Source organism: Humulus lupulus, chromosome 9, assembly GCF_963169125.1.
Source record: "Humulus lupulus chromosome 9, drHumLupu1.1, whole genome shotgun sequence".
In the NCBI taxonomy this organism is placed as follows: Eukaryota; Viridiplantae; Streptophyta; class Magnoliopsida; order Rosales; family Cannabaceae; genus Humulus; species Humulus lupulus.
In genome coordinates this window covers 34,745,148-34,764,634 of record NC_084801.1, presented here as the reverse complement: position 1 = coordinate 34,764,634, position 19,487 = coordinate 34,745,148, and the positions used below count along the sequence as shown (strand labels likewise).

Below are 19,487 nucleotides of genomic sequence, written 5' to 3'. Positions count from 1 at the left end.
TCCTCTAGGAAGACTCGTAAAGATTCTATGTTTTTGCTCATTTGTGAATTGGAATTCCATCTTAGAGGTGAACCTAAGTATGAGAAAATAATATCTCATAGCTACCGGTAATTCATCTTCATCATCTATAGTCTCTCATATTTCTTCTAAAGCTGCAATTACAGTAGGATAATCTTTAAAAAGTTTAATCAATAAAACATATTGCTCCGTTGCTCTCATCATGATTTGCTTAGTTGTTTGGAGGTGAACTATCTCCCTGTGGAATAAGAGTAATCTCCGAGTGATTCTTTCTAGTAATCATACTGTATTTCTTGGCTCTCTAATTCTTTTCAAGGCCTTAATGGATCAGATATCCTCGTAGGTCAAGGTTCCATCCATTCTTAACTGAAAACATAAGGGCTAAAACGTTATTTATACATATAAACATAATAACTATAACATAAACACTTACATTGGCAGTTAGATTCGGAGCTTGAGCATGTGTATCAAGGAGAACTTCATGCAGATGAATCGTTGCTCTGATACCAACTGTAATGACCCAACTATTTCTAAGATCTTGGACCATGAAAACTATTAGACATAGCCACCACTACAACAATTTTTAGTATATATTACATTAAAAAATAACACTTATTTAAAAGTGCTATTAATAAGCAATTAAAAAAACACACGACCGAATATGTGAAATTTCATTTGGCGCCATATGAAATATATAACTAGGCGCCAAATGAAAATAAGAGACACGGAAGCACACAATAAACTAGTCTCAGCCGAACCCCTAAGCCTCCATTGAATCCCTAATTTCTGGTTTCGTTTCTTTGCCTCTCTTTCTTTCTTTCTTTCGTCTCTTTGCTTCTCTTTCTTTCTGGTTTCCTAGTCTCTTTCTTTGCTTCTCAGCTTCTCTTTCATGCTTCTCAGCTTCTCTTTCTTTCTCTTTTTTTTTTTCGTCTACACAACCAAGCAGAGCATCGCTCAACAACCCTTTTATTCAAACTTCACTATTTATTCTTCTATGTCGTCTAAAATTATGAAAAACCCGAAGAACCATTCTTTCAGGATCTGGGTTTTCACTTCCTCGCCTTTTTTCTTCATGGGTATGTCAATTTCTTTACTGGGCTTTCGTTTTTTTTCCATCTTCTTTATTGTGTTTTCTTGATCTTTTGTGCTCTGATGTGTTATGTATAGCTTTAGGTGAAACCCATTTGGGAATTTCACTGTTCAGGTTACATTTTTTTTCTTTCCTTTCTTTACAGCGTCACTGCATTTTTAAGCTCTTCAGTTTTTTTTTTTGGTTGAGTTTTTTTGAAATTGGACCAAGAGGTCTTGGGGGTTCTTAAAAGGTTCCAAGATTTGGTTTAGCTTTTCAAAAAATGTGAGGAATTTTTTTATAGGTGAAAGTAATTTCATTTTAATTTTGGAGCTGAGAAATTTTCATATTTGGCATCTTGATGCTTTCCATTCCTTAATTCCTTTAGATTTATTCTTTATTTGCTTGATCAGCCAATTTATGGTGTTACCTTTATTCAAGCTTATTGAATGCTAGTAAATTCCATGTCTTTATCATTTATTGACCATCACGAGTATTTACAATTTCTAAAGGTATGGTTGATTATTTTTGTCCAATATTTACATTATCAATCCTTTTATGCGGTAATTTACCTTGGTCTGTATGTTGAACAAGGAAAATCTCCATATAATTTTTTTATAGGTTAACATTTAGCTCAAAGCTGTTCCTTTAACCCTATTGATTTGAACTTGTTGAGTTTTATGGCTTTCAATATATGTAGAAAGCTGATGGCACAACCGAAGTATTGATGAAGAAAAAAACTTAGAGGTGAATTGGTTGAACTCTAAGGAATAGTTTGAATGATCAAGTTGAAAATTGCTACAAATATGACGACTGATCAAGGTCCTGATAGAAATGGTACTGTGTGGACTATAGATCAAAAGCTTGATCAACCCATGGACGAAGAGGCTAGAAAGCTTAAAAACATGTACACAGAAAAGGTATACTTGTTTCTTGTTCTTGGAGATCTCTTTCTCTTAGTCTTTCATCCTTTTGAAATACCTATCAAAGTCAAACTCATTATACCTGGCAAAATTTTTACTTCAAAAGCATTGGATTTTTCTCACAATATGGGAAATCGTCAAAATGGATATTACCGATATAGAAGGGATTGCTGCAATATAGTTGTATGCTTGTGCTCAGGGTAGATTACAATTCTCTAGGCCCTATTTTAATTTCCTGTGGGATGTATTCTGAAAATGGCGGGCAATGAGATTAATGAATTTGATGAAATTGAGCATATTATGATAGTTGCATGGTTCCTTTACTGAATTGCTTTTGTTTTGTTTAGAAAATATTAGCACTGATACTTTTGTATTTTTCACTTCTGAGCTAGATGTTATTTGTGCACATCTTACTTCATAGAAAGAATGTAGAAATACGCTTCTCTCAAAATTTTATTGTTGATTTGTATGTTCTACTTTAATTTGCTTGTGCGATGCATTAAAAATGGCCAGCTACTAGCCATGAGAGTAAACAAATATTTATAGAAATTTAGCATGTGATGCTACGTATTTAGTTCCTTTGTTGATTTGGTTTTGTTCTGTCTTGTCCAGAAGCTTTCAGCAGTAATGCTTCTGCAACTTGCATTCCAGACCCTTGGAGTGGTATATGGAGATTTAGGCACATCTCCGTTGTATGTTTTCTACAACACTTTCCCTGATGGAATTAAAGACCCAGAAGATTTGATTGGAGCTATATCTTTGATAATATACTCGCTTACTCTTATTCCGCTTCTCAAGTAGGTGCTAATTGTTTGTAGAGCAAATGATAATGGTCAAGGTAAAGTGTTCTCAACCTGGAAAGTTGATTTGCCGAAGTTAATCTTCTAATGCTTGCATATAAATTTTATATATTTCTTGTTAAAATAAATTGAAAAATGAAGATACAAAGAAAAAGGGATTATTTATGAATAGCATGATTGAAAAATGAAGATACAAAGAAACAGGGATTTAAGTATTTATGTTTCAGAGAAGAAATATGATAATCTAGATGTTGTTTATGTATTTTATGGTATTTTATAAGAAACAAAACTTTCATTAAATTTCAAAAAATTATGTATTTATAGTTACAAGAATGTGATGTAGTATCTTTAAATACAAGAAATCGAAAAAACTTAAACTCTATTTAAAGAAACCAAGTAAGAGTAATTAGAGAAAGGAGAAATCCTTGAATTTCATTTACTGAAGCTCAATGGTAAGTTGATAACCTAATCCTTTTCTACAATGATATCATATCTTTGATGACCTCAAAAGATGCATCATCACATTGTTCCACATTACAGCCACGATCTCGCTTTTACCAAAAACATATAGGTTCTCCATCTATACTGTCTCACATATTTTAGGTAATACCCAACATAATCAACTTCATTCAACAATTCACATCATAATGATCTAGCTTTGCTGCAATGCTGAACAGATGATCCAATGTTTCAGTTATGTTTATACAAAACACACCACAAAGGTGAGAGGGTTAAATGCAAACTAGTTCACAAGTACTAGTCTTATAATAAACTAGCCGAACAAAAGCGTCAACTCTGATTGGAATGGATGGTATTAAAATGCTAATAAAAATAAGGAGATTGCCAAAGAATATTAATGTCAGACTAAGATTTACAAGGATAAAATGCCCTGAATTTTCACATGTCCAACAATTTTTTATCTAGAAAGGATTCCCCAATGTAAAAACTTGCCAAAATATTCAGCAACAAAATTAAATTCCCTGTTTCTGTCGTTTAAATTATGGTTGATTAAATTTCCAGTTAGAATGCATTACTATTGAGTGTTTATGTCATTTAATATGCAATGGTCTGGATAGTATTACTGTATATTTTCTCTTGTACTTTTGAAGCCATTTGAATTTTTTTAATCTGTAAAAAGGTGGTAGGTTGTATTACTGTAGATTTTCTCATGTATTTCTGAAATTTGAATTTTTTAAAATTATTTTTAATGTGGAAAGGGGCTTTATGAACAGGTCATCTCTGCTTATGGAAATTGATTAATGGGAGAGTTTTCTTGAAAAAATAAAAATATGAAAGGGATGTTGTAGGAATTTGTGTTTCGTGGATATACAAATTTCTGGTTTCATGGAATTAGTCTGTTTTTGTTATTTATGGGAAATTTGGTTGGAAAGGAATAAGAGAATTTTTTAAGAGGTCTAATTTGATGAACTTGTTTGGATAAATTAAGAACAAGGTTTTCTTGTAAGTTTGTTCATTAGAAATAATTATATCTGTTCTATATGTAATATTGCTACCAAGGCAAGATAATTAGATCTTGGATTAGTTTCTTCTGCAATTTTTCAATGTGTCAGTCTTTGGCTTCTACAAAAGTTTAGATTTACTTTATCAAATTATTAACAATTCTATAAACATAGATATTCCTTGTAAGACAGGTATGCTCTCTGTTTGTTTTTTTCCCCGAATATTATGCCCCTTTGATATCATCTGCTTGTTTGATAATCAATTACATAGCAACTTACTCATTATGCAGGCGGAACTTTTGCTATCTATTCATTACTCTGCCGACATGCAAAATTGAGAACTATTCCTAATCAAGACCGAAGTGATTTGGAACTTACAACATATAGTCGTTCTACATTTAGTGAACACTCCTTTGCCGCAAGAACCAAGAGGTGGTTGGAGGGATATGCATTTATGAAGAACACAATGCTTATTCTTGTCCTTATTGGCTCTTGTATGGTAATTGGGGATGGAATTTTGACTCCAACCATTTCAGGTCTATATTTCTTTGTTCTGATTCTCTTCAGGAGAGAGCAGAAACCCATTTTAATAACTGTTTAAGGATACCTTCACTTAATTCCTTCTAATATTTTTGTCTCTTGACCAAAATTTATAAAAAGAAATTGATATAAAATTGTTGTCCAATCATAGTACCAGCTGTCAGCTTGCTGCCTTTTACTTTTTCCCTGAAAGCTCCTTTGCTATTAAATCTGCCATATATACCATACAGCTTTTCAAGGACCACAAGAGTGACAATTTGTATAGCCATGCCCATTCTTCCCCATATACATACACTATTCCATAGGCCACCTTTCAAAGCGTTTCACTTGACTATACTTGTTGATGATCTTCTTCCTACCCTTTCAAACAAGTCAAACTTTCTTGGTTCAATTAGAAGATACTTTTTCGATTAAAAAAATGTAATGTTTATGAGATACTTAATTGTAATGTTCTTTTGCAGTGTTGTCAGCTATTGGTGGGATTAATGTTGGCCACCCCATGATAAGTAATGGTATCTACATTCATCCGAGTTTGAATATTTTCTATTATTTGGTGCAATTCTATCTTTTCCAATTCTGAAATTTATTTTGTTTCCGTGTCAGACATAGTTGTACTTGTTGCTGTTATTGTCCTAGCCATTTTGTTTAGCATTCAACCATCAAAAAAGAGTGTGGAATAGATTAAAGGTTGAAAAGAAGTTTAAAACCTGATATTTTTACTGGTCTACTAGTCTGATATTTTTACTTAATCATTTTCAATCATGGGGTATCCAACAAATAATAATGCCAAACAAGGAGAAACTTGCATTATTTATATCCTTGGGTTATAGCAGCTCAAGATGACTTGGGGCCCTTTCTGAGATTCTTTTAGTTTGCTGCAATACTTAGCATCTAATGATGAAATTATGGGCTAACTGTGGTACAGGTAGAGCTTTATTTTTGGGAAGATGACACAAGCTCAACAGTTGACTTTTACAGTACCAGAAATGAGGTAGTTGCTTTGAATTCAATCAGTATTATGTGATCACATCAACCACTAGGAAAACATAATTCAGTCCAGTTATTCAAGTATTTAGAGATTGTTAAGCATAAAGAAATTCCTAGTTATGCAGTGAGAAAATATCATTCATCCTATGTATCAAGTTGTATTAAACTTTTATGACTGGCTAATTTAGCATAAGAGTTTCTCGATATGAAATATAGGTGAATGAATCCAAGGAAAATTTGTTACACATACCTAGTGATAATTTTTTTTATCCCCATCTCTATTTGGCAGTAATTCTTGATTTCTTGTTTGAATGAAAAATGTGCACCTGTGTTCTTTCTTTCTTTATTATGTTTTTCTCTCTCACTCTCTCTTGCCCCTAGCCCCTCTTTCCTGTGTGGTAACTTGTTGAATTTTTCAGTAATAAAAGAAATATATATATACCTCTGGCAGCCGAGCTACTGGTTTTATCTGTTTGAGACTTCCATCATCAAACCATCAATCTTCGATTTTTATTTCTTTTCCCTCAATCAATATTTTATTATTTTATATACTCTAGATCTTTAAAAGTTAAAATATATTGGATTTGCAGTCAAGTTACTAGTTTCGTTGGTCTCTTGGATTTCAATATCAAACTACCAAATTGTAATTATCACATCTCTGCATATTAACTTCGTTAGTGATTGACATTTGTTTTGCAGTATCAAATATTAGAAAAGAGGAACGAAATGTCCTCTGAGACAATGCTGTTGCTGTGGAGCATGAAGGAGAAGTACAATAATAATTCAAGATTTAAGAACTACTTTGACACGCTGCCAGAAGAATTTCATACAGGTGCTTAAACTTGTTGTAGAATGCTTAGATGCATATATGAAATTTCATTTCAACTTGTGATTATTCTTTTAGTTTTGTTCCTTTAGGAAAAAATATGATATATGGTGTCGTTACACAATATTTTATCAAATCCATTACTACCTCTAACATAAAGTAATGCTAAGTATATCTCACTGCAATCTAACCCAATCCGATCCATTCAACAAACCATAAAGTTGGTTGGCTTTTTGCTCCAATTGTGCTTCTTTGGTTTCTCTTAATTGGAGGAATTGGCATATACAACATATGGAAGTATGATAGCAGCGTTTTGAAAGCTTTTTCACTTGTGTACATATACCGGTATTTTAAAAGGGGAAAGAGAGATGGTTGGACTTCTCTAGGAGGCATTATGCTTAGTATAACAGGTAAACTAAAGTTTCTTGCAGTTGATGTGTTTCTCCTTTCCAAACCTAATTTTGGTCCATGAAACTAAAATAAAAAATCCTGACTGTTTATTCTGTACAATATACAGGAACCGAAGCTCTTTTTGCTGACCTATCCCACTTTCTAGTTTCATCTATACAAATTGCATTTACTGTAGTTGTATTTCCTTGCCTTCTTTTAGCCTACTCTGGACAAGCAGCATACCTTATGAACAATTCAGATCACATAGTTGGTGCCTTCTATCATTCTATTCCAGGTTCATTTTACTTTTAATTTTTAAAATTAAAGAACAGGAAGTCTAGGTTCTGCAATTTCGTGTTTTATCATGCAATATTAGTACAGACTCTTATCGTACTTTCTTTAGAGGCATTTAATAAAATCTTGCTTCTTGTGTTCGTCACAACACGAAGAGTACTTATCATAGGTCATTGCTCATTGAAGTTAGTTTCTCAATATTTAAATTTTGGTTCTCGCAGCCTTTAATCTCTAGAATAGTGGTAAAGGTGAAAAATGGGCGGTCTACTTGCCAACAACATTTTATTCAACAACCATAAAATCGATTTCCTTTTCATTGTCAAAAAAAATTAAATTCTATGTTATCCACTAATATTGATCAAAAAAATGATTGAGTTGGGTGTTGGGAAGTGTGTGTGTGTGTGTGTTTCTAGAAAGAAAAAACAAAGCAAAAAGGAAAAAGAAGGAAGAGAATTTATAGTATTGTAGGTTTGTACTAGTCAGCGTGCTTATAAAGATTATTTCATTATTCGTTTTGCAGATTGCATATATTGGCCAGTGTTTGTTATTGCAACTGCAGCTGCTGTGGTTGCAAGTCAGGCCACCATATCTGCAACTTTCTCATTGATCAAGCGGGCTCTTGCTCTTGGCTGTTTTCCAAGAGTCAAAGTTGTGCATATATCTAAAAGGTTCCTGAATCAGGTTTATATTCCAGATGTAAATTGGATCCTTATGATTCTTTGCATTGCTGTGACAGCTGGGTTCAAAAATCAAAACCAAATTGGAAATGCCTCTGGTAAGTCTTTTATATGATGAATTGTGAAATATGTTGATCCATTATCCATGGGACAACATATCTCTACTAGGAAAGCAGCATATAAGTTTAATTGATTCCTTGTGTCATTTTCCCATCACAGCATAAAATATACCCTCCTGATAGTTTTAATCTATTTATAGTATTAGCGTTTGGATGGTGATTTCATACCAATGGGTATTGTGCATATATTTGTAGATCCACATGTAGCGTAAGCTTATGATTTATATGTACATATAATCATGGAGACATTTGTATATACCTTTTAGTAAAAGCGGTAGCATAAACAAAATGATTCTCTAAAAGTCCATTAAGATTTAGTGTTCTCCTTAGCCTTATTTTTTTTCCCTTGGTGGCGGACTGGTTTGGTAGGGTGTTTTCATAAATCCAGCCTTCATTGAGCCATTTGGACTTACTTTAATTGAGGTGATTATTTTTAACTTTGGTTTCAGATATTGATTAATGTGAAGTCCAACATGATCTCTTTTATTTATTCTACAAAAGGGAAATAAATTACTAATACAGAAATAAAAAAGTTAAATAATGCAATTTGGTGGTGCTACTGTTTTGTGTTCTCATTAACTGGCCTTTTTTTTTTTATTTGCTCATAAGCAGTTGCTTCAACTAAATTGGGGAAGATATTGAACTCCTATGCCATTTTAACTTGTCCTTTCACTGTGAATCTCTCCTATGCATTCCTAGTAAATCTAACTTGTCCGATGCAATTGTTTAAATTCTGCAGCCAGACTTGAATGTGAAGGAAAAGATACTAATCCTAATTGACACATGGCAAGAAGCCTTTGGGGGACCTCAGGGGAGATATCCTCAATACTATGCAGCATATAATGAACTGAAGTTAAACACCACACTAGGATTAGACACAAGATAGATGCAAAATAAAGTTATAATATATAATTGCATGGTCACCTGATAAAGTTATAATTAGGTAATTAACTTTTTTTATGTACTATTTCAGTTTACTATAACTTTAAGTTGAAGCATTAATTATTTAAATTTTGTTGTAGCTAAGCAAATGGACTCACAACAAAGACAAGTGCACAAAGGATGATGAATTGAAGGATGGAGCAAGTTTGGTTTACATTTGTGTATCTTGTAATGTTTCTATTTTTCATTTTTGAAGTAAAAATTGTTCAAGATTATAAAACTTTATTATGTTATGTTTTCAAACTTAAGTTAGAACTAAGATCTCATGAAGTAGACACATTTATGGTTTGAATTAGTTATTGTTTAATGTAATATTTATAGTTTATCAATCTATTGAGAATTACATTTTATGATTAATTTTGAATTTTTTTATCAAAATACAATAATGAAAATATTTTAATTAAAAAAAAACCATATAAGTATACTTATCAAAATAAAATTTAAAATTTTATTACTATATGTTATGATTTAAAAGCATATTATAAGCGTAAAAAATCGTTATGGTTTATATAATATAACAAACTAAAAATGTTATCAAAATAATCAAATGTAACAGTTGAAAAGTGTTATGAAAAAAATACAAGATTAAACTTCAAATTTATAATCAAAAACTCTATCTAAATGTTATTATTTGAATATTATAGCACCTAAAAATGTGTTATTGAATAGTTTAAGATAACACCGAACATAACATTAAAAAAATGTTATAGAAAAGACTGGACTTTTAATAACAGGGGCTACGTTAGCATTTTCAGAAGTGCTATCAATAGTCCCAGATAACACTTTTTAAGTGTTATGAATACTGTTTTTTCTTGTAGTGCACTATTTTTTAGAAAACATACATAAGGAATATTCATAACTTTATTAAAAACTCCAAAGTAAATATTGAAATACATAAATGAGCGATATGGGATCCCATTGTTTTAAAATAAAACATAACTTTAAATTAAATGAAGTTGTTTACAAAGCTAAATGCGGAAAAAAAAACATAAAAACATAATTTAAAGAGACTAAAAATAACGTCGTCCTCGAATTGTCACGCAGTCCAATGAATCCCTTCATCCTTAATACACAAGCCAAGCTACCAAGAATCCTTCCACCTCCATATCTATTTTCCTGCATCACATTAAAAAATAAATGAGTGAGTCTAATACCCATCAAGGAAAATCTACTAACACATATAAGCATAAAACTATATCATACTATAAAACATCTGACTATAAAAAAAACATATATATATATCCCATAGGTCTACAATGGCCATCATTCCTCTTGGGGCCTGCTAGCTAGGCAATCATATGCCCATAAATTTACGGGGCTTGTTATCTAAACAAGTCATATAAATTTATGGGGCTCATTATCTAAACAAATCATATGCCCAAGGAATATATTATTGAGGCTTGTTATCTAAACAAGTGATATGCTTGTTATCTAAACAAATCATATACTCAAGGACTAAAAACATATCATACATATACATATCATAGCATAAACAAGTTAAAACATAAAAGCACATAAAATCTATCCTATTTTCCTTACCAACACCGAGATATTTGAGAACAAGGATGGGATTTGGAACACTCCTAAAACCAACAATAATAATGGTGAGTATTTCTAGAGAAAAGAGATGATAAAGAAGAGAACTAAACCACCAAGAAGAAGCTGTTAGGAAAATATGTATTTGCCTCAATGGAAATGGTAAGATAATATTACAACTCTATGCAAAAAATACAATGGACAAGATGATTGATTAAAAGGAGTGTTACAACTCTAGAACTGAAAATACAAACAAACAAAGAAAGGGAAAGGAAGAAAGAGAATAAGAGAATGGTGAAAGATACAACTCTAAACAAAAGATTGCAAGTAAAGGAAAGGTGTTTGAAACAAAAGAAAAGAAGATTACAACTCTAAACAAAAGTTACAAGTAAATAGAAAATGAAAATACGAAGAAAAGCAATAGAAAAAAAATGCAAGAACAAAACAATAGTAAACTCTCACTTACACAACCTAAGTGAAGAGGGTTGGGGATCACCAACTTGAACAAGGTTTAAAACCTTTGTCCAAAAGCTTATTTCCCCCTAACTCAAGCACTAAGGGATCTCTCACAAATTTTTGGAAATGCTTTCTGGAATAATCAAGCCTCAAGGTGTATTTTCAAGCCAAGTGCTTTGTGGATGGAAAATGGTGTGTCTTACAAGTGAGTATTAGGCTTCTATTTATAGAGTTTGAGATACCCCTTTGAATTTCAAATTCCACCAACCCCCATGGCTGTTACCAATGTTTAATTGGATGTTTATGGAATTAAAATGGAGATTTGGGAGTTATTTGGGATGTTAGAACTGTTCAATTTGGAAAAAACTAAAAATTGACATGGGCTGTCAGCCTCACTGGCCGCGGCCAGGATCATTAGTGGCCGTGGCCACTAGCCTCTGTCCTCCAAGCCGCAGCCAAGGAAAGATAGTGGCCACAGCCACAGCCTAGTTTCAGCACAAAAATTGTCATTTTCTAAATCGTTCCAAAATGTCCCAAATCCTTTCCCACATGATTTTGTAACCTCCAAACACCTATTGGGAGTTAAAAACATGTCTCCAACAGCCATATTTCATTATGGCTTTATGAAATCCAATCTCAAATGTGTAACATATAATATACACATTATTGAATAATATTTGGGAGTTACAAATTTGTAACTGATTTTGTAACTCCAATATATGTCACATTTGGGCACACACATGTGTCCAATTTTGTGACTCTCAATAATATGTTACAAGGTGTGACAAATCACATTTTGTCACATTATTTAATCTAATATTATATTATATGAAATAATATAACATTCCCCCACTAGATTTAATGATCAATTTTTGTAACACTTATTTAATCAATCAAACATTATATTAAAATATAATATTCCCCCACTTGATTAAATAATCACTCTCTATAGAAACATTTGCATTGGTGCATAAAGTAAAATGTCTCTCGACTTGAATTTTACCTAGTGTAATTATCACAAAGTTTGTTGAAATTTTGGTTGCCGAAGCATTGAACCACTATCCCTTGATAACAAACCGGTGATAACACACACACCTTTGCTATGTTCACTTGAGACCTCAATGTCTCGCTTTTGCACCGTTAATGGCCATGTGCACATTCCATTCATAGACTTTTCTTGAGAATGACTCCCAATTCTCATGAGGGGCAGCACCACCCCTAGGTCTATATAGGTAGAATTCTTACAGTATTTTGTTACCCTAAAATACTTGTCTTTTCAAGACTAAGTACTATTAAAAAAACCTTTCGATTTTAACCCTCATTTTGGTAACACACTAGTACTCTTATCTCAAATGGGACAAAATTTGAGTACTACTACTATTCACTTGATTGACTTGTTATTACCTATTGAACCTAATACTAGTTTGGTGACTAGTATTAAGATAGGTTACCATCAACCGTGAATCTCTTTAGGGAGTCTAAGTCCCACCCCTTGAGATGTAGAAATGATTCCATTTGAATCATTTCTTTTCTCATGTATGCATACTTAGACACTCTCATTATTTTATTCAAACTTTGTTGCTAGCCATAGTTTGATTAAAATAGTTATCCCTTTAAAATAGTGATTTTGACCATAGTTGTAATGCCCCAAATTTCCTAATGAGGTTTAGGACCTTGATTAGGAGGCCGGGAGGGCCATAATTGATTTAATATGCTATTAAATGATAATATGCATGTTTAGGTGTATTAAATATGCATGTGAACCCATTTCTGAGTAATTGGGTGATTTTCATATTTTGGCCATTTCGGGTATATTTGGCATATATGTGATATGTGTGTGGTGCTTTATTATTATTTGGTTATGTCAGGGTTACCCAGCACGAGACGATCCTAGGAGGTAAGCTAATGGGAAAGTCACAACGGGATATATTCTTGACTTGGAGTGAGTCAAGGGGTATTTAGAGCATCACCGGGTTATTGGGTAATGGGAATCAATATTTGGTGATAAATTGGGAGTTAGTAAGATCAGGGGGAAATTCTGGAGGTTTTGACTATTTTGTCCACGGGGGTGTTTTCAGGACCCCAAGCGTTAGGATTTGTTTGAGGCTACTTAAGCTTGAAGTAACCTTTTAAGAAATAAAAAGAACATTATGTACGTTCTCTCTCCCTCAAAGTTCCATTTGTGCCTCCCGATTGCATTTTCGAAGGTAACTTGAGTTCTAGGACTCGGATTCAAGCGAGGATCGAGGCATAGCGATCCTAGGGAAGATTAGAAGCTTATTAGCTAAAGGATTTAGTTGGAAACAACTCAATCAGAGGTAATTCAAGTTTTTAAAGTTTTTAAGCTTGAATTGGATTTTGTGTTTTGATGTGTTTTTGGGTGATTTGAGACTTGGGTTTTGTTGGTTTTGGATCATGGGGATGTTTGGGAACTTTGATTTTGGGATTTGGATATGTTTGGGTAGGTTTTTGGAAGGTTTTTAGATGAAGAAATGGAGGTTTTTCTGGCTGGGTTCGAGGTTGAGTCGCGACTCTGTTCTTGGACACCACGGCTCAAGCTTGTAGAAGCTAGTGGTTTGGGGCTGATGTGCTATTTGAGCTACGGCTCTAATTGCTATCAGAGAAGATTTTTGGGCCTGACTTGAGTGGGGCTGCGACTCTAATGTTGGGGGTCGCGGCCCAAAAGAGGAAAAGTGACCAAAGTGGGTTTTTAGTCATGGGAACTCAAACCTTCGACCTCGGGATCATTCCTAATACCTGGTTTAGTGGGATTTGATGTCTCGGAGGCTAGGTCTTGGTTCCGAGATTGGTTTTAGAACATGAACTCATTGGATCACCATTTATGGTTGTGACTAGGTTATCACTAGAGGCTTGAAGTAAGGATCGTGCTTGTGGCTCGTTTATTGGTAACCTGTGCTTGGAAAAAAGGTAAGAAAACTACACCCCATATGTGACATGCATGGTTATTCTTGATGCATGTTGGATGTTTAAATGTGAATATTGATAGCATATTGAATGCTTAGCAATCTTGCTCATGTGGATATGGTTATTATTGAGGTATGATGGATGATTAAGTGTGATGCATATGATGCACGAGAAACATGTGATTAGGGCATGCCATGAATATTGACTATGAGACTGATCAGAGCTTGAGTCTATGTGTTTGTGCATGATCATAATTGTGCTAGCAACTGTTAAGTAAGCATGTTGAATGCCCTACGTTTGAATATTCGACATATGACATATGCTTGGTAGCATTGCTTACTTGTGCATGGCACTGACTAATTAGTCAGAATTGGCAAAGGTGTTAGTATCAACTGTGAAGCTGTGACTCATTAGTCAAGTTCGGCAGTGGTACTGGGCACTGGTCACATAGTGCTGACTCATAAGTCGGGAACGGCCTTAGCGTGTTCAACTCAAGCCAACAAAGATTAGATCTAATCGACATCTGCATTAAATGACTCAGAAGAGCGTTAATGCCGAACCGACCTCAAGTTCGATGAAAACTAAAAGCGCTTGTGTGACTTACCCATCGATCACTCTTCTGTTTAAGCTAGTGACAATCCATCAGTCACTCATCTGATTAGAGCCATTGCATGAAAGCCCAGGTAACGGTTTCGTTATACGGCTATGGGCACCGAGCCCCATAGTGACTTGCTTGTCAGTCACTCAGTATGGTGAACAGAACCTCAAAGTGATATTCACTCATCTGTTCAAGGCTATAAGCTTTGTATGATCATTCTGATCATCATTTGCATGGCTTTGGGTACTGAGCCCCGTAGTGACTTGCTTGTCGGTCACTCAGTATGGTTTACCAGAACCTCAAGTGTTAAATCACTCATCTTATTAGGATTGACTTGATAGTCACCCAATCAAGAGAGCATGATTTCTTATCCTTGATTCCCCAATAATATCTGAGTTTATTTGCATGCTTGAATAGAGCTATGTTTGCTAGGCATGTCAGATATGATTTGATATCATGATATGACTGTTCATGAGCATATTGAGTTTTCTTGCTGGGCTTCGGCTCACGGGTGCTATGTGGTGCAAGTAAAGGCAAAAGAAAGCTGGACCACCCTTGAGTTGGAGAGCTTAGGTGACGATGTGTACATATGCAGCTGCTCGACCGCCACAGCCGAGGTTTGAAGGAGAGGAACTAGGGTTAAACCATGTTTTGCCGCTTAGATAGGCTGGTTGTAAATATTTTCTTGTAATAGACCTTTAAATTATATTTTTGGGATCCCAATGTATACAGTAAACGTTCTAGTGAAACGTTGCATCTTAACCAAAAAATTTAAATCCCTAAACTACTAATCATACTTAGTTACACGATTTTGGCAAAATAACTCGATTAGCGAGTTTAGCACTGTTTATAAGGCACACTGTAACAGTCCCTAGAGTTTATGGCATTACAATAGTCAACACCCCCACTATTTTATAGTTTTATATCCAAGATAAACATTTTCCTTGAATATTAATTCTAGAAACCTTTTTGTTTCTAAAATTCTCCTTTATGTTTTAAATTGATGCCTTCTTGAATCAAAATATTACAAACAATGACTTTAGACACCAAACATGTCTAGATTTTTTCAATCTATACATATATGGCCAATGTGATTTAGAATGTGGAATTCCAAATCACCTATTTGATAGAATGACCAAATTAATCAATTAATTAACAACTAAATAAATTGATTATCTTTGGAGCATCACCCCCACATTTCTCACATAGTGACAATAAAATATCACTTTAAAATAGAAATCTCTTCATTTCTAATAAGTCATTTATCCTCCAAGATAAATCTAGACCTATGATTCTCAAAGTTCATTGTGAGTCCTTAAGTTACATGATAAATACTCAATAGATCAAGATAAAAAAAACCTCAATGTTCATCTTGATTCATTTACTTGCTAAAGCAAGGCACACTTATTTGAAAGTAACTTTCACTTGGTTGCTTTCTTTTATATATTACACAAAATAAAATGTGAACACAAGTGTAATGTAAGAATTTCTCAAACAAATAATCACATTATGAAATAATAGGTCTACACTCTTACCTATTATTTTAACAAGTTCATTTTGAAACTTTGTTAATGTCTCACACAAATGTCTCATAGCAAAATAAAGAATTATCATAGGATAATACTTTAATTTTATTGATAGCTTTCAAGAGTACAAGCTTTATTACAAAATAACAATTTTCCCAACAAGGCACATAAACATGGTAATCATGTTAGGATCTCTTCTTCCTTTTCTATAGCATTTACCTCATTCTCATGTGGGTCCTTTCGGTACCTACATAATCTAGCATAGTGCCCGGGTTTTCCACAAACAAAACAATGACCTCTCACGTCTTTGAATTGTCCATGATCTTTCTTTGGACCTAAAGGGTTCCCACTAGTCCTTTTGTTGTTGTTGTTGCCCTTTGGATGCTTGTGTGAAACTGCATTGGCCTTGGAAGTCTCATCTTTAGACTCATTTACACCCTTGTCTCTTATTCTCGATTCCTCTTCAATTCTAATGTGTTTTTGGATCTCTTCCAAAGTGTAATCCTCATTCCTATGGAGGATTCTTTTCCTTTAGCTCCTCCAAGTTGGTGGTAATTTTGCCACTATTGCACCAACTTGGAAGGCATCGGGAAGCTCAATCTTGAGAACTTTCAACGTGTTCACAATCACTTGTAACTCATGAATTTGAGGTGAAAGAGTTTTCTCATCAACGAAAGAAAATTCAAAATATTGAGAAATTAACTTTCTTGTACCTTCTTCCTCAGTCTTGTACTTACTCTCCAAGGCATCCCACATCTCCTTCGCGGATTTGGTATTAGTATAGAGATCATATAGGCTATCGGATAGGGCATTAAGGATATGACCCCTACAAAGAAGGTTTTCCTCTTCTCTCTTTCTTCTTTTCTCCACCTCCTCGGGAGTGTCTTTGTTGGATGGCTCGGCTAGAGGTGCCAAGGATGACTCAAGGATGTAGGCTATCTTGAGTGTTGTCAAAAGGAATTTCACCTTGTCTTGCCACCTAGTGAAATTGGATCCATCAAACCTATCCAACCTCACTAGGTCTCGGTTCATGATCTTGATGGTCTCCCCTTCCATTGAAACAAAGAGGGATAAGCTTTTGATTGTTAGGAAAATATGTATTTGCCTCAATGGAAATGGTAAGATAATATTACAACTCTATGCAAAAAATACAATGGACAAGATGATTGATTAAAAGGAGTGTTACAACTCTATAACTGAAAATACAAACAAACAAAGAAAGGGGGAGGAAGAAAGAGAAGAAGAGAATGGTGAAAGATACAACTCTAAACAAAAGATTACAAGTAAAGGAAAGGTGTTTGAAACAAAAGAAAAGAAGATTACAACTCTAAACAAAAATTAGAAGTAAATAGAAAATGAAAATAAGAAGAAAAGCAATAGAGAAAAAATGCAAGAACAAAACAATAGTAAACTCTCACTTACACAACCTAAGTGAAGAGGGTTGGGGATCACCAACTTGAACAAGGTTTAAAACCTTTGTCCAAAAGCTTATTTCCCCCTAACTCAAGCACTAAGGGATCTCTCACAGATTTTTGGAAATGCTTTCTGGAATAATCAAGCCTCAAGGTGTATTTTCCAGCCAAGTGCTTTGTGGATGGAAAATGGTGTGTCTTACAAGTGAGCATTAGGCTCCTATTTATACAGTTTGAGACACCCCTTTGAATTTCAAATTCCACAAACCCCCATGGCTGTTACCAATGTTTAATTGGATGTTTATGGAATTAAAATGGAGATTTGGGAGTTATTTGGGATGTTAGAACCGTTCAATTTGGAAAAAACTCAAAATTCACATGGGTTGTCAGCCTCACTGGCCGCGGCCAGGATCATCAGTGGCCACGGCCACTGGCCTCTGTCCCCCAAGCCGCGACCAGGGAAAGATAGTGGCCACAGCCTAGTTTCAGCACAAAAATTTTCATTTTCCGAATCGTTCCAAAATGTCCCAAATCCTTTCCCACATGATTTTGTAACCTCCAAACACCTATTGGGAGTTAAAAACATGTCTCCAACAGCCATATTTCATTATGGCTTTATGAAATCCAATCTCAAATGTTTAACATATAATATACACATTATTGAGTAATATTTGGGAGTTACAAATTTGTAACTGATTTTGTAACTCCAAAATATGTCACATTTGGGCACACACATGTGTCCAATTTTGTGACTCTCAATAATATGTTACAAGGTGTGACAAATCACATTTTGTCACATTATTTAATCTAATATTATATTATATGAAATAATATAATAGAAGCTTACCGAAAAGAAACCTTAAGTTCAAAGAACTTAAATACCTAACCAAGAACCGAAAACAACGAGTTAGGATTTGAGTAAAGAAAACTAAAGAACCATATAGAAATGAACTTAAGAATAGGAATACCTTTGGATGTACTAGAACCGATCTACACCTCGATATTGAAAACACACTATATCTCACTTCCCAAGTGTTTATAAAGCTTAAGATGATAAAGCTTTTATCCCAAACCCAAGTGTATAACTCTATAGTAACCCTAGCAGCTTGAAGGCTCTGAACACAGCTTGAAGAATGAGAGAAATGGCTGGGTACTAGAACATATTTATAGAGTTCAAGGAGTGAAAATATCTCCTTTTAGCTTGAATAAAATAATGAATATTAATTGAAAAAAAATTGAATATTCATTCAAAATCGTTCAAAGGCAAGCCAAGAGGTTAAGGAATGAATCAAGCTCGGTTTCTATGTAGTTTGAAAACAGGCCACTGGAGCCGGTATATCGCCTAGAATAGGCGATATATCGCCCCTACCAGCATATCACAGGCTCGTGTTTTCGTTCGTGCAAAGTCGACGTGTTTTTCGTATCTTCCATAGGCGATATATCGGCCCCTATGCTGCGATATATCGGCATACATGAATATATTAAACACGTAATTGCACTTTTTCAGCATAATTTGAATTGGATAAACAACTTTGACTGAGTCATAATACGATCCTAACAGCTACTGGAAGGTTCTAGAGCTTCTAGATCTTTCTTTTTAATTAAACTATTCATCAAAATACTTAAATCCTTAATAAACATGCACACGACAAGTGTCATGATCTTATTAGTTCTATCTAAACCTTACAGTATAATAAATACCATCTTTATAATCAGTTATATTAATCAAACTTTATGTTATAATTAATATTCTTAAACTATAGGTTAAACTTATAAAATCTATAGGTGTTGCTACGAGTGTTCAACTAAGTCCCGGCTTGAACCAAAATCCACAGTAACAAACATACTATAACTACTAACTACCTAGCTAAGTAAAGTTCTGGGACTCTACACATTTTTACACATTCTAGCAAAACTAAACACAACGACCAAAACCCTAGCCACATGTATGCATGCAAATCAACCAAGCTAACCTTAAAGCATAAAATA

General features: G+C 34.0%; 1 pseudogene; it reads left to right on the top strand.

Moving 5' to 3' along the window:
* Window positions 1–1,881: 1,881 nt before the first annotated feature.
* Window positions 1,882–8,989, top strand: LOC133799607 (potassium transporter 11-like; annotated as a pseudogene).
* Window positions 8,990–19,487: the final 10,498 nt, after the last annotated feature.